Genomic DNA, 17095 nt, shown 5'->3' with positions numbered 1-17095 from the left:
TAGTCACAATGCTTCTGGCTTACTCTCTAAACAACCACATCCTACATCAGGTCAGAGTTGTTTCCTTGCTGTGATAGTTCTGTGTCTGGCCTTTGGCTCCTTGCCTAAAACTCCAGGAGGATGACGTACCTTTTCCCTATACATAGGTTAGCACTAATTAACCTACACAGTTAGAAAGGGGGAACTAAATATTAAATGAGAGTGGATGAGTCTGTTTAGATGAGTAGGGGGATGTTCATTGTTTCAGTGACAGCTGTATTATCTTTACAAGAAAATAATCTGATTTCTAAATCCTTACTTTGATTATCCATGTAGACCTCCCCTCACATGGGGTTGCGGTGGTTGTATGCCTCTTTGAAATGGCATTATGGTTTTTTCTGTTGTTTATAAGCAAGGGCACACTAGTTTCTTTATGTTTGATTATCCTTATTAGATACAGAATCAGGAAAGACATTTTTCTACTTTCTGTTCTTGAAGGGACGCTTAACATAAAATAACAAATAGAACTGAACATTTCTGGGTGGGTGAGTAGAATTAAGGTTGATTCTTTCAGCATTTGTTGCTGTTGAACTTGATTTCATCTTGTTGGTGCAGTCTACATATCTACCTAAACAAGCACTTTTGGATGCTAATACAACATTTAATGTGCCATTTTTCCCATTAAAGTTCTGGTAGTCTTGTTTTCTTGTTCTGGGATGCATGCCCATATGTGCAATGGAGGCTTATTAATTCTTCATTAGGAGATATGAAAACAGTTCTAAGCACTCCCGGAAAATAAGTAGGTTTAAGATAGCAAAGGCTGATACTTCTGTGTGAGTGAATTCACAGGTACAGTTTTGTTCAGAACTTTTGTATGTGGGGAAGTTAAAACAGCTAAGAAAATAGGTACATGCTTTAGTTGGGCACAAATGGCAAGATATGGGTTTCAAAATTGGATGCAACTGGTGTCTGCATGCAATACAATTTTTTCTTTGTGATCTGAACCCCTTAAATAATTGCAACACAAGAAAATTACGACAATTAATTAGTTCTGCACAGAATTTATTTTTAAGTGTAGTGTCCTAGAATTTGCCCTTTAAATGTCGTTGCTGAATATAAAAGTACTTTGAACCAAAATCTGCTCTTCATGCAAATGAATTATCTTGGGGACTACAGAAAGAGGTTTTTTGTTTCAATGGCAGCACGCTGATTTTAGTCAAACTGGGGTTTGCTGTTGTTGCTTTCCCTCTGCTTTACTAGTTTTCTGCCTTGCTATCGCACTGGATCCTTTTTATCCATTCAGTCAGAAAGTCAAGAGCAGGCAGCCCCTATGTTTTAGATAATTTTTAGGTTTTACACAAATCACTTTATAATACTGAATTTGAAAGGATGGTGGTGATTTACTGTTGTTTTTGCTGAGAAAAATAGTAGAAAGTAAATTTCCTAGAATGTCTTGGGCATGAAGGAAACATGGTTTTAAGTATTCTTTCACTTAATAACTGATGTATATCCAAAAGGTAAAAGTGTTTTCTGTATTGCAGATCAGCACACTATGAAAAGTAAATACAACATATCATTCATAATTTTATGGTGCTTTGCAGGTATTTGCCTATTGTGAACAATTCATTCAGGCACTTAATGAGTTAACGTTAGTTAGTAAGCGTAGTCACCCTGATAGTAACTATTTGCTTGCTTAACCTTTTTTTAACCTTTATGATTCTGTATTAATGAGAGATATATATTATATATTTAAATAATACTTTCAGTGGTGCCTACTACTGTTGTAATCGGGAAGGCTTTGTTAGCTTTACAGTTACAGATATGCCCTTATTCAGGAAACTTATTCTTCCATGGCCATTCATTAAGTTGACATGTAGACAAGATTTCAGTAATGGGTGACATTTTAAAATATATTACCATGTAAAAATATTTGTATGCATTTCAATATGCTCTTGATAACAAATCATACTTTAGTGAGAAGACTTTACGAAGAGATCTTTGTATATTCCCTGCTCGATGCTGACTTGTGGTATGAGTTGTACCAGTATAGTATATTATTTATTTGAATTTTACACTTAAATAACTTGTTCTGTTTCCCCTATGGGAATAAGTAATATGAATATAAATGCTATGCTTGTATGACAGGATGCACACGAGGTAGTTGTGCCTCTATTGATGGCATTGATTTGGTTAGGGTAAAATGTCCTCTGATGCAGAGGAGACCTTTATGAGATCCTCACCTCCTGTCAAATTCAGATCAAAAGTAATTTTAACAGAGTCTGGATTTTTCTCTCAGAAGTTTTGCAAACAAATTGTTGACAATTTGTTTAAATACATGGTCAAATGTGTCCTCACATTTGCCTGCAAATGTGTCACTGTTGCTTACATGTAAACTTTCACATGCTCAACTTTATAAGTTGGCCTTGAATGATAAAGAAATTTAAAAGCACAAGTTACAATTATTTAGGCTTTCCTTTCCCTTATCATTAAGTCTTTCACTTTGTAATTCTTACTGAATTCTGAAATCAGGTTTGAGAATTTTTCCCTTTCAATGAAAATTTGGAAATATTGCCATTTATGTTGAAAAGTGATCAGTGTTAGAAAAATAGATGGAAATAAATTTAAGGATTTTAATGATGCAGACTCTACATATGAATAATATACATTGGTTCTGTGCTGATTCATCACAGCATTTCATTACATGATTAGCCTTTATGTATTTATTTAGGTCCAGTAATACTCAGAAGAGCACTTCAGAGTCTAATTTTTAAATTTCCTGTTAAAAAATCAATTGGCTGTCAGTACTTAAAGTTAAACAAGTATTTAAACACTATGCTGAACAAGTATCTAAGCAGATACTCCAGTGAGTTGAGCGTATGCTCGTTAGATTACCAGATCTGTCTGGATTTAAGCTAGTTGGCACTGTTGGTCTTGATCCTCTTCACAGTCATGGTGGAAAAGCTGGCTGTGAAGAAGTCTCTGGTAAGAACATGTCCTGACAGTGGCCGGGAGGGTTTGCCACAGAGTTCTTGGGGGGAGCTAACCCTACATGCAGAGCTTGACAGAGGGTCTACTTGCTTGTGACCCAGGCTGCAGCTGCTCTATGTTAGATCTACCTGGATTTTTGATGTGTTGGCTGTCTTAACCTAGACATTTTGCAAACACCATGAAATCCAGGCATCCACAAAGTCACCCTGCAAGGCTGCAACTGCAAATATTGCAGCAGTCGCTTATATGGTCACAACTACGTGAAAAAAAAAAAAATTAATTTCTCAAAATCTTGGTTTGAGATGAGCTCTTTGTATGTTTTTATAAAACCTAACCATCGACTGTAACAATTTTTATCCCATTAAATATTTAAAATAAATTTTGCTCACTGTAGGTATACAAATGTGCAAAAGCAAATTTTGCCACTTCATCTCTGTGCATTAGCTGTGTGTCTAGTGACTTAGGCCTGGGTTTGGTTTCAGGTGTTTTTAGATTGTCTAAATCCATGTGCATATCCATATAAACATCGTGTAAACTTTACTAATTGACAAACTGTAGTTACATGTAGTGTGCATAAATATACTTAAAATAGGCCATATCAATATTTACATGAGACTAGTGTTGAGCCCTCCGGTTGTACACACTACCTGTGCTGAAGGCTGTTGGGCTCCCTTCTCAGAGTACTAAGCTTTCTGCTTCCTAAAGTGAAAATAGAATCTGTTGGTTACACTTTAAGTGGAAAGTTAAAGGGCTTCTTTCACTCTGTTGCAAAACCAACCCTTACAGGATATTCTGCTGCAGGCTATGAATACAAAATTTGACTTCAGATATATGACTGAAATCTGAGTTAGGGCCACTTTTGGAGGAAGGTTTTAATAGTGATTCAGTCTAGCACCTTATTCCAAATGAACCTCTTGGCAAGAGACCTCTGCACAATCTCCTTCCTTCCTTTCGTTCTTTGAAGGAGGAATACCCCAAGCTGGAATTCCCATTTAGATTTCACCACAATATGTCATATAGACAGATAGCTGTGGTCCATGCTCTAGTCGGATCAGGCTTCCAAACTGTGACGATGTAATCTGAAATAAAACAATAGAGAAACAGGGTGCCTAGAGACCGATAATCACAATAGCGCAACACTACGTATTAAAGGTGCAACAATCTTTCGTCACAATAAGTTAAGGAGTATTTGCCTACGCATATTTTGCCTTTCTATGTGTTTATCAGTTCTCTTTACATAACTTTTCTTTGTACCTTCTTTTGTCCAGTGGTGTTGACTATTTCTATGAAGAATCTTCTGATGTGTCTTTACTGTGACAAAGGTGTCAAAATGATACAATAGTAATTAGGTAGTTATTCTTAAATCCCAGACCTCGGATGTGTTCTAGATCAGTTAGAAGAGAACATTCAAAATGTATTGAATGAAAAATAGTGTAAGATGGGTAAATATAGCATTATTCAAAGATGTTGTAATAAGTTATTCAATTTAAGAATTTAAAATATGGAATTTTGTTCTTTCCTGCCTTGGCTACTCATTCAAGGGAATAGTTTTACCTCAATGCAGAAGTTGTTATGCCTCCAACTACCCATATGTTAAGGTGAGAAAACACTCCTAGAAGTGGATAGCTACAGTATTCCTAAATTTGCCTTTCCTGGTTCAGATTATAATGCATTGTCAGTGAATTTCATTTTTATTATTCCAAAATATATATTTTTTAAAAAGTGTTATTTTTCAACAGATCCATAAACTAAGTGTTGGTGTATGGTAAAATTAAAATACCACTGTTAGTTACACTGTGATTGTGATATTTTAATAATTACTTATTTCTAATTTGTCTCAGCAGTGCTGCAGAAGCAGCATGCTGTTATGTTTTAAAGGTGTTTTTAACTTGCCTATAAATGTTTTTTTCTAATTTGTGTCTTTAAATCTGATTAAACTGTAGTTTAAAAAAAGTGAACTTGTTTTTCTAAATTCTTTGGTGTCTGTCATTAATGAGTGCTAAAGAACAAAGTTATTTTCATGTATTTTCTCCTTTTAGATTACTAAACAGTGTCCTGCTTAAAAATTGCTTTTATTTCATTTGTTTTCTAGAGCTTATATACAAATACATGCATATAATTATTTTCCAGTAGAGCTGGCAAATAGTTTCAAGCCTCTTGTTACTTGAGAAAGGTACTTATGCAATTTTAAACCCTCCATCTCAAAGCATCTTGCTACCTCATGTGCACTACTTCTGAACATGACGACTCCAGTATTTTTAGCTTGAGAAATGGAAACCTTATAACTAACAAATCAAAATCAATGTTTTGAACAAGCTGCTGCTTTAATTGATGATTCCAAAGAAGCGGGACTAAACGTGTACCATACATGTGCATTTTCTTCCTTTTTGAAACTTGACTGCTAGGACTCCGCTATGATAGTTTCTGTTGGCTGGTGACAGTATGTTAAAGCAGGCTGAGACTCCTTCACCTAAAGGTTCTCTACCATGTGCCTTTAGATTGTTACAGAAAAGAAGGGACATTATGTGTCACTACTAAACAAGGGCTGTTTCCATCACTTCCTGTCTCCTGCTGAATCGTCTTCTCTCTTCTCTTGATCTGGTATTAATTCTGCTTCAGTACAAACCCTGTAAAGCCAATGTAACTTTGTGAAGACATCTTTACAAAGATCTGTTTCTGCAAGTGGTCCCACCCTAGAGGAATACTGGAATGTGTGTGTTGGCCCCTTGAAAGGCCCTACTGTAGTAAAGATATTTTTAAGCTTTGTGTGTTCAGAATTCTCTTTTAGCAAGCTGTATCGTGGGAGATGAAAATACTTGCCATTTCAACACAAAGGACTACAGATGCAATTTTAGAAGCTCTGGTGATTTTTGTCATTTCAACCAGAAGTTAGAGACTGCCATGGAAATTGCCTTCTCAAATACGCATTCACGATGGAATCGGTCAGGAGTATGAAAAGTATATTCACAAACTAAACATTTATTACTGCCTTTAGTGAAAAACTCATTTGAACCAATTAAGATAAAACACAGCTTTCTGCTACTACTTCAGGATGCTAAGACTTGTGGGTGAATCTGATTATTCTTACGATGGAAATTTTTAATCCTGCTCTTTTAAGGTACTGAACAGAAAGTGTCCTGATTAAGAACATCCTGGAGCCAGCAGATATTTTCCTGTGCCTATAATTAACTTAATTCCATCTGAGTAACTTCCTGATAACATGCAGGACGTTTTGGTATAGAATACAGAGGTAGTTTTAGGAGAAGATGTCTTCAGCCTACTTACTAGATTAGAGATGGAGACCTGTACCCTCAGCAAGGTTTGCCAGTACATCTTAACAGATCTTCCTAGGATGGTCATCTATAGTAGCAAAAGAGTTAATTCTCTGTGGGGGTTACTCATTATCTTTCCAAACTAAATAAATGATGACAGTAAAAGGACTCTCCACACTCTTATTGTAGTTATTCTGCTGTCATAAGAAAAACATTTAAATACACATCAAGCATGAGGTAAAACCCAAAACACTCCTGTATTCCACATGCTTAATGTTTTCCCAGTGATTTCCTGATGGGATACCTAAATTACTTGATTGATAATAAATAACTTCTTTCATGGGGGAGAATTCCATGCCAGCTTTCCTTTTGTTTGAAGTATGTTGGTCTTTGTGCCAAATCCTCCTGGTTTGTCCTCCATTGCCTGCTTTACTGTTTGGGTTGTTGTACAATGAGTAAACATGGCTGCCGCCTTCTCTACCCCGTAACAGCCTCTTCCCATATTAATGCTTTTGTTGGGTGGCAAAAATATGCATGTTACGAGGTCATGATTTTGATCAATTTAAGTTGAGGAAATTGGAGGAAGGAAAGAAAACAGTTTTAAGTATTACAGTAATTATAATCAGAATAATAAGCTTCTTAATTATTAAAGCACAGCAATAATTGTTAATTTATATTTGTATTGGGTAGAGGTTGAAATCTGAAATAGTGGGGCAATTCTGTGCCTGAGAGAAGCTTGGTTACTGTGACAGTTAAACTTTTCAGTTGTTTAAAAATGGAAAGATTAAAAATCATACATTTATTATGAGGGAGGCTAAACAAAAAGGTTAATAATTACTTGAAAAATGCACATAATGTTCTTTTTTGGGGGGGGGGGGGGTAAGTCTTGCTAAATTTTATCCATGATTTTAGAGTATTGAATACCAACTAATCCTGGAAACAACTTGCAGACACTTGAAGGACAAGAAGGTGATTGGAAATAGTCAGCGTGCATTCACCAAGTGGAAGTCACATTTGACCAACTTGATAAACTTCTACTGTGAAAGAACTGTCTTGGTAGACGAGGGGAGAGCAGTGACTACTGGCTGCCTGGACTTCAGTAAGGCTTTTGACACTGCCACCTGTAAGATCCTCATAGAGAACCTGTTGACGTGTGGGCTGGATGAGCAGACAGTGGGGTGGATTGAAAACAGGCTGAAAGGCCAGGAGCAGAGCGTGGTGATCAGTGGCATGAAGTTGAGTTGGAGGCCAGTAACTAGCACCGTACCTCAGGGGCTGATAGTGGGTGCGATCCTCTTTAGCGTCTTTTGCCGATGATCTGGATGATGGGGCAAGTTTGCTGATGGCACTAAGCTGGGAGGAGTGGCTGATATGCCAGAGGGCCATGAGGTTACCCAGAGGGACCTCAGTGGGCTGGAGGAATAGGCTGACAGGAACCTCATGAAGTTCAGTAAGGAGAAATGCAAAGTCCTGCAACTGGGGAGGGGTAACACCACACACCAGTACGTGCTGGTGGCCACCCAGCCGGAAAGCAGCTTTGCAGAGAAGGATGTGGGGGTCCTGGTGGTCACCAAGTTGAACATGAGCTGGCAACATGCCCTTGATGCAAAGAGGGGACATGCAGAGATCCCTTCCAACCTCATGCATTCTGTGATTCTGTGAAATCCTATAGGAGATGGAAAAGCTGGAAAGAGAAAATTGCTTGGAAGAATTTTTTTTTTTTTATAGGATTATATGCTGTACTGCAGCAGCTTACAAACGTCAACATTTATTACTTTTTTAAAAAGCATAATAAGAATCAAGTATTCTTACACTTTACAGATTCTGGAAAATTTCTACTCTGAGTTAAGTGTCACTTAAACTATATTAATGATATGACAAAAGTTTTTGGGGATGACTGTTAAGAGATTATTTATATGCCTTGCCAACCAGAAAAAAAAAAAAAAGTAGTATTTGATGAGAAGTGGAATACTTTGTGTGAAATCCTAGCTCTACTAGATTCCAGTTTTGACCCTTCGGTAGGACCATGTTTCATTGAATACGTTAATTAATCACTGGTGGGAAAAATCTCATTACTGTGTAAGGGTAGGGTGCAAGCAGAAGGGCACAAGACACTGTCTTGCCTTTCCCTGAGATCAGATGGCACAAGGATGTCAGGAGTTGGACTGATTAGTACGAAAAGGGGAAGAAAGTGAAGAAGCATACAGAAAGCTGTGCCTTCCCTGCCTCCATGCTCCCACTGCGTGTACAGTTCCCTCATACACAGGAGCGAAGGAGCTACTCTCTCTGCCTGATAAATTTGCAGCTGTGGGGTGAGAACACAGCTAACACCGGATGGGTGGAAAGCTATGATACTGGAATAAGGATTTGGGTGATGAGGACATTGTGAAGTGAGAGATTAATATACATTTTGGTATAAACTCTGAAACTAATATTTTGAAAACATTTGAAAATCCATAAATCTCAGGAGGCTAACATAAGCAGTGTCCTATCAGACTGCAGTTTCTCTTATGTTCATAAGAATATATGGATGTTGGAACCATCAGGACCACTCATCCTTGAGTAGTGGCCCGTATGCATATGTTCAAGTAGCACAGAGCGAGCACTTTTCAGCTCAGCAGTAACTGCAGGGATTCATTCATCTTCCATCTGTTCACATTGCATTTCTGTTGCGTAAATAAGAATGTGCTTTATGCCTTAATTTCTCCTAGTCTTTCAGCTGAATCAGTGTTTTGGTGCAAGATCTAAGTGGATTTAGCTTTTGATTTTCATAGCTTGCTCTTCTGCCTTGTATTAAGAATTTTTGTGCATGTAAGGGAGTTTGTTATCTGTCTGTGAAGAATTTCTTAAGGTAATAGGAGAAATCATGCTTAAAAAGGTGAGCAAAAGCACTTGTACCACACATTCTGGTTTTATAAGTATTTGGGATATACAGGAAGCTCTGTCAGATGTTTAAGATAACAGTGATGGCTCTTCAGAGAGATGGAAGATCTCAGTGTTGTAAAGATTTTAAATCAATGCTTTGGCCCCTGGGAATCAGTAACCTTAGAAATAAGTAGGAATATGGGGCCTGTACTCCTTTTCCTTTCTGCTTTGTTGCTGTTTGCCATCCTTTGATGCAGCCTGGCTTTAAGGTAAGTTCCGTGATCTCTCGGGAAGATGTTATTGCTGTAGTCATTAGAGATCATCTCTCATCCAGTTGTCCAAATGAATTAAATAAAGAAGCATCCGTTATCGCAGCTTTGGACTGTGCTGAAGATGGAAGTGACCTTTTAAGAGCCACCGGATGCATTTTGCCATCGCGGAACGTACGGACTGAAGAATTGCCGTCGGCGTGGTGGCCAGCGCTTCGGAGATGGCCTAGGAAGCCCACAGAAGCCCACAGCCACGCGTGCCGCCTGTGCCACGGGGGGGGGCTGGGAGAAGCTGGCGGGCATCAAGGCTTGTGGTGAGGTGAGGCGTTTTTTGGTTTTTCTTCCATGTTTACCAGCGGCAGTCCTCGCCGTCGTGTTGAGAACTTTCGTTGCCTTACCTATCAGACGGCAATCGTTAACAGCAGCTTGCTTTCTTTCCCCCACCCCCGCTTCTCTTTCAGAAAGCAGTCCGGGGCTGGAGGCCGAGGCGGTCGCTGTGCTGCGGCGGTGCCTCCTCTGGGGCCGCCCGGAGCGCGGAGCTGGGCTCCGGCCCGGTCCCTCCGCGCCTGTTACCGCCGGGCCGGGGAGCGCGGGGCCTCGCTGCCCTCGGGGCTCCCGGGCAGGGCGCTTGTGGACCCCGTTATTCCTGGGGCTCCCGCAGGGCCGCCCGCAGCCGCCGCTGCCGCCGCCTCCGGGCCGCGCCGCGGGCGGGCGGTGCCGCCCCCCCCCCCCCCCCCCACGTGACCGTCCCGCGGCGGGGGGCGGGCAGAGGGAGGTAAGATGGCCGCCGCTGGCGGGGGCCGGTGAGGAGCGCTCGGGGCCGCCGCCTCCCGTCAGTCTCCGGCTGGGCGCGGGGAGCCGCCCGCAGGGGCCGAGTCCCTCCGGCTGTGGGGTGAGTGGCGAGAGGAAGGGGGAGAGCGGGGCCGGGCGCGGAAGGGCGCGGGGAGGGGGCGCTCCCGGCTGCCAGACAAAGGGCGCGGCGGGGCCCCCCCCCTCGCCGCCGCGCCCGGCGCCGCCTCGCAGCGGCGGGGCCGCAGGGGACCGGCTGGGGAGGGGGACTGACGGCCGCGGGGTGCGGCGTGGGCCCGGCCCCTCCCGCCCCGCAGGGCCCGGAGCGGCGGCGGCGGCGCCTGGGCCGCTCCGCCCCGGGCAGCCCCTGGGGCTGCGGCAGCGCTGTGTGCGGCGGGCGGCCGCGGGCCCTCACCGGAGACAAACCGGCCCCGGGGTGCCGCGGGCACGGGCGGGTGTCGCCGCCAGCTCCGCCCCCGCCTCTTGCACCGTTTTTCTCTCCTTTTGTTGACTCGGGAGGATAGATGGGAGCCCGGGCTGTCACCTGATTTCCGAGGTAGGGTCACAGAGTGGTTGAGGTTGGGGGCACTCCCCCTCCGCAGGGCGCCTGGCCCACCCCCCCGGTTGCCCCGGGCCGTCTCCAGCCGGCTTTTGTGTCCCTGCGAGGGTGCGGGCTCCACCGTGTCCCAGGGCAACCAGAGCCAGCCAGGGTGCCAGGGCGCGCCCCCCCCCCTCCGGTAACGGAGCGACCCCCGGTGCTCAGGCGGCGCCTCCCGTGTTCCAGCCGCGCCCGTCGCCGCCGGCCCTGTGGCTGGGCACCGCTGGGGAAGCTGAGTAGCAAAATCTCCTAAGGGTAGGGCTTTGCCGCTTCCCATGTATGCTTCAGATTGGTTGGGAAAAGCGATTTGCCGTCTGTAACTTTTGACAAAGGATTGATGGGGGGAATAACGCAGTAATATGTCTTTAACTGGGAAAATGTTTGAATCATGGGATTAATTTTGACACCCCCCCCCCCCCAGTCAAATAGTAAAGAAATGGAAAGATAAAAAGGACGGTTTTTATCAGATCAGGATGTGTAAGAAAACCCATGTATTTGTCTATTGGATAGGCATTTATTCTTTGTTCTGCAACGGTGGTTATTTAAAGTTACTAGGTTATTAAGAAATTCAGATCTGCTTGAAATCCTGTGCGACCACAGCTCATCAAACAAGGCCATATTAATTTAAAAATATTTTTAACAGAAAGATCTCAATCCTACAACCGACTTTTTCCTTAGGTGAAAGTACTGTAAAAGTTAGATTTTTGTCATAGAACTTGTGTCTCTGACAAACAAACCCTTAAATTTATGATACAGAGAAATGTGTTGGCTTTAATGTTACAGACTTTCTTGCTGCACTTGTGTGTGTTTTATATGGGTCTTGACAGAATGGATTTATATTGATTATACAGTGTTTTGTAGGACTAAGCATTTTGTATTTTGTACAGGAATTGAATTGTCTCTTAGAATTCAGATGTTCTTAGCAATACCTTATTGTTCATTGACCATATTTAAATTCTGTCTTAAAGGTAGAGTAGTTTCTCTGATAAGGTTTAAATCCCATTATCAGATACTTCACAAACCCTTTCTTTTAACTGATCTTTTTAACCAGGATAGAACTTAGACATATCTGATAGTTGCTATCAGATGATAATGGTGACTTCTTGTTTACATACGTATTTGCATCTTTCCAGTCTTTTGGATGTAATCCCCAGTCTCGATTGTTTTATTTAAAAAAATTCATCACTACAATATTTGGAAATGGCCATTGCCTTGAGTGCCTAAGGTGGAAAAGAATGACTTGCATATCTCCAGTTTCCTGTGTTTCTTACTGTGTACTGTAATAATGGTTATAACCATAGGGACCTCCTTTTGTGCAAACTTTTTTTAGTTCTGTTGGTTATGGGCTTCAAAATAAGAAGGTCTGCATCTCTAGTTATCTTTTTGTGTCTTTTAATATCTTGTAATTCCACTATTTGTTCTTTGATTTCAAGTAAAAATAAGGTAATCTATTTAAAATATTTCTCATCTGGATAACATCTCATGTGGCTAAGAGAAGTAGAGTAAATGTTCCCAGATAAATAAGGAAAAGCTGAAAATCAACATAAGGTCATTAGTCATACTGGAACTTCAGGCGTTGGAGAAGAGGTGTGGGTGTAGATTACTTGTGGAAACTTAGATTTGTTATTTCTTTCCGCCTCTGAATACCAGAAATTAATATTTTTAGAGACTCATTTTTGAAAATTTGTTCTTTAAACAGAATCCTGGTTGACTCAGTCCGTATAGAAAGAATAGTTAAAAATATTTACCGCTTCATGTGATGCCTGACTTGTGATCTCTTAATGTTTATGAAGTATGTCTATTTAGCAAGTGATTACAGTAAGGTGTCATAAAGGATGGGTAATGCTTGTATTAGCAAGATTCTCTGCGGCATGAGTAAAGGTGATGTTCCAACATGTTTTTCATTTTTTTATGCCATCATAAGGTATAAAAATGCGTGAGAATATGAAACTGATTTACGTTAGTCTTTTGTAATAAATTTTATATGTACAATGTATTCCACGTTTCTTTGAATTCTTATTTGGAAAGATGGCATTTCCCGTTCCTAAGGACGAAATACTGCATGTTTCCATATCAGATTTGTAGATGCCCAGGTTTCAGCAGCACTGTAATTATTTCCTTTTACAGTTAAACGGAAAGAACTGTGACAGTCTTGCATGTTGGGAAGGTAGCTTTTGTATCTGGAAGTGGAAAGAAATGTTAAAAAGAAGGCAACAATTTTTTTCATTGTACGATGAAAAGTATGAATTTTATGTAAGTCACTACGATCTTTACCTATTGAAAACAAAACAAAAAGAAAGTCTTCTCAATAATGCTAGTGTTTGTTGACCAATTTTGATATTTATTCATAAATGATCACAGCTCACACAATAAAAATATGGGGGAGAGCTATGAAAAAGGTTGTGATATTTGGAAAATTTAGTATGTAATGATATTTTTTTATGTAGTTAGAAACTAATACAAGGTTCTGAGACTACATTAGATATCTGCAGATTTAAGTTATCAGGACCTCTGCAGTCAGTATTGGTGCAGTTGAAAGAAACTAAACTTTTGTAAATCAGCAAATTTTTGCAGTCTTTCCAAAACAGTGATAACGTCTGCTTCAGCTCAGGATGCGAGAGCCTTACAAAAACAGGTTAATCCTTGTGCAAACATTACCTTCACCTGAGCGTTTGTGCTCTTAATATATTTTTTTATAGTTCTTGGTGTGTTGTTAGTTTTATAAAATACCAGGATTTGCTGCCTGAGGGCATTGTGAGATTTCCAAGCTTGGAAGTTTGGATTGTCAATGAAGAGCTAGTTTGTGGGCTGGGAATTGGCTTGCTTTGGTGGGAAAAAAAAGTAACAGCATTAATTCTTATTGGAAAGGGGATCAATTTCCACATGGTCTCCTGGTTTTAATTGAAAGTTTTGTTACAGGTTACGGAAATACTTTTGCTGTGTCAAAGAACAAAGTAAATGCTGTTAATTGAGCAATTAAGGACCGTATGTGTGTTGGATGCTCTTGAATGGTACTGGTTTTCCACTAGATTTATGAAATTTGGCAGGGATTAAGTTCTCATCCTTTATTTTGGTAAAGGATAAGCTGTTGAGGTTTTTTTTTTGTTCCAGGGTTGTTTGTTTTGAAAAGTGTATGAATATGTATTTCAGGAGTTTTTTCCATTGGAGGGGCTGGAATAGAGTTCCTTATCTAGCCAGAGGCTGTACCTCAGAATCTTGGTTCAAAGCATTTATGATAATTTAAAAGAAATCTTAAGCAGTGGAAGAAATCACACCTTAGTGTCCAGCACCCATATGGACTTTGAATACAGTGCTTAATTTTTGTAACATAATAATATAAATCTTATTTAACGAAAAGGTGGACTGTGTCTGTGCTCAATTTATATTGACTTACTTTCATGAGTGAAAATATGGACAAACTTCAGCCTAATTTCAGGCACGTTTACTGTTCTTGGGGGGAAAAAAAGAATAAAATAAAGCTTCCAAAAATCTTAACACTAACCTTTTTTATGAATGTTTGTTGGCAGGGTGGTGGTTTTGTTTTGGTTTGTTTGTTTGTTTTTTCTGCTTTATTTTGCTGGGTTTATTTAAGAATGAGAAGAATACTAATGCCTAGATTAACCTGGTGAATTCAGGCTGCATTTTAAATGGAAATTTCTGTTACTGACTTCCTAAACAGTGCTTTCCTACAGCCTTCCAGTGATGTTAATCTTTTGGATGCTCTAAGAAGCTTGCCTGAAAAGGGGCAAATGAAGGCATGAGGATATAAAATTCATAATTATAATACTTGATTTTGTTGTTCTTGTTTTTTATAAAATAGTCTGTTATTAATTCTAAGCAGGGGATATTGCATGACAGTAAAGTATAGGTGACAAAGAATATTAATATACTTGGCGATGGTTCACCCCTACAAAGCTTTTGTCATTTTAAAAAAGTAATATGAACGTGGAGTTTGTAAATGCAGCTCTAGATGTGTTCTTTAGCATCAGGTATTTTGCTGTTAGTCAAAGGTCTAAGTTGCCTCTAAGGATTCAGATCCACATTAAGGCAGAAGCTGCGCTGTCTCGATAACTGGAGTTCAAGTAATGATTTCTGAAGCAGGATACTTATCTACAGTGCAGCAGTGCTGCCTTTGCCTTTTTGAAATATGACAGTAGGGAGCATCAAGGGAAGAATCTTACTTTGAGGAGGAAGCAATGCTGAATACTTTTTTCCTTTTCACACTAGCTAAGAATTAATTGGTGAAATTTTGATAGCAACTGTAGAGTATAATTCACTTGGTGTGACATTGTAGTCATGTTTTGCTGATGACTTTTAATATAATTTTCAATTTAGTATCTAGTATGGAAAATAGCATGGGGATTTAAGGTACAGCCACAGGAGAGAAGCCGGGAAATCAGAAAATGTCTGTGGTAGCAGTGGAGCTAGTGGCAAGTCACGTTACATGGACTTCTGTTGAAATACATAAAAAATGATGGGAGGAATTCAGGTGCCTGCATGTGGATATCTAATGTCATTTTAGGTTCCCCAGAATATCTGAGACATCTGCACAGGGCTGTAAGGTACTGGAGCAGGCCGTAAGGGAGGCGGGCAGTTCTGGACTGGCAGCTGGATGCCAGGCAAGACGCTGACTTTTCTGGTATTTGTGTGTGTGGAATGGCAGTAGGAGCCTGTGTGTGGGCACTGACTCACTATAATCGCTGTTTCTTTTCATCATTTCATTTTTGGTGTGGTTTAGGTTTTTTTAAGTTTGCAACCTCTCAATTAGCTCTTTCTCCTACTGAAAAAAATAAAGACAATTATATGACACCACTGTTGTACTGCTCACCCCCCTTTGTATGATGGTACTTCAACTGTATGGTAAACATGACAGACCTTTTCTGTTCTTAGTTTATTTATAACTTTCTTGTGGGAGAGACTGGGTATTTGTGCAGTGCCTAGTAAAACTGTTGCTGGGCTTTGTATGTAAAATCTAGACTTTTTTTTTTAACTGATTTTAGATTTTGGTTTTAAATAATGTCTGAATGATATGATTTAATTTGTGTATTTTTACATGGTATGTGGACATTTGGAGTATGGAGAGTTCAGATGCCTAAATCCTCTTTGGAATTTGTCCCTTTAAATTGCAACCAAGATTTTAAGCCTGAATTTAACAGTGGGAGTCACAGTTCCTCCTTTCCTCTCTTCTCCCTCTCATGTTCTTAGGCTTGCATACCTAAAATGTATGTAGTTTATAGTTTCTTTTGTCACTAGACATGTACCCAGAGCTGCTGTCATCTTAACTGAACTGGGTGTGTTGGCTTCTTTGCTGGCATTTTTATGAACAAGGCATTTATATACGTGGGTCATCTGATGGCTGTGGTGCTGTAGGTGAGCTCGGGTCGTGTCTAACGTGTCCTGATAACAGTGTGTTTGTCTATATATAGTTACTTGCTAAAGGAGAAAGGGTGGTGTGATATTGTTACGGTCTATGTAAGCAATTTAAAGCGGAGCTAGATTGTTTGATTTAAATCTCTAAATCTAAACTAACTTGTAAGTGCGAAGTGTCATGAAGTTCCTGCTGGCTTCCTCTCATCTCTTGGCTAATGTTCCACTTCAGTTGGGAGTAGAGAAAAATTCACTGGCTGCTTTTATGTGAGAATAAAAGTTAGAACATTTGCCTGAGAAAGCTACTGGTCTTTGGCTTCTGCCTGGTAGAGCATAGCCTAACCAGTAAGCTTTAGCTAACACTAAACTGGAGTTTTTTTTCCTCTACTATCATGCAAGAAAAAGCCAGAGAGCAATCATGTCATCCGCTGGTGAGGAGAAAGGTGGTGGGGGTTGCGTGGAGTCTTGTGTTTAGCCCTGCGACTTGTTCTGCATCCAGTGAAACTTAATTTAGGTGCAATGAATAATTCAGCTTCTGGAGCTGTATGCGTATAAATTTGGCACAGTAATAGTACTGGTTCTCTGAACTTACTGGCCCACAGCTTTTTAGGAAGTCTTGAACGGTTCTTAGTAGTCTGCCTTAACCAAGAAAAACTGTCTTACGTATTAGAGGTTAAAACGCATAATCAGTCAACAGAAGCTATGTTAAGTTTGACTAGCAAGTTAACAACATGCCGTCACATGCAGGCATGTCAGGATACAGTTGGTGATAACTGATTTAATAAATGGTGTTTCTCAGGTTCTGTGTGGCTGCAATTTAGATATTATTGCTGTATTTTGTAATACTGAATAGTCTCAATGTTCTGCTTATGTACATAAAAGATAAGGTTTATATTGTAAATAACTAGCATACATAAAGTACGTAACATATGCAAGTATTCCTATAACGTTATATATGCAGAAAAATT

General features: G+C 40.2%; 1 protein-coding gene across 3 annotated transcripts in view; it reads left to right on the top strand.

Annotated features, from left to right (window-relative positions):
* Window positions 1-10226: 10226 nt before the first annotated feature.
* The window catches only part of KIDINS220 (kinase D interacting substrate 220), an 81609-nt gene continuing 74740 nt past the window's right edge, over window positions 10227-17095 (top strand). For all 3 annotated transcript variants that reach the window (XM_075707099.1, XM_075707098.1, XM_075707097.1), the window contains exon 1: window positions 10227-10265. The gene's annotated coding sequence lies outside the window, so the exon portion shown is untranslated. The remainder of the gene's footprint in view (window positions 10266-17095) is intronic.

Source organism: Pelecanus crispus, chromosome 3 (assembly GCF_030463565.1).
Source record: "Pelecanus crispus isolate bPelCri1 chromosome 3, bPelCri1.pri, whole genome shotgun sequence".
NCBI lineage: Eukaryota > Metazoa > Chordata > Aves > Pelecaniformes > Pelecanidae > Pelecanus > Pelecanus crispus.
This window is presented reverse-complemented; position numbering and strand designations above follow the sequence as displayed.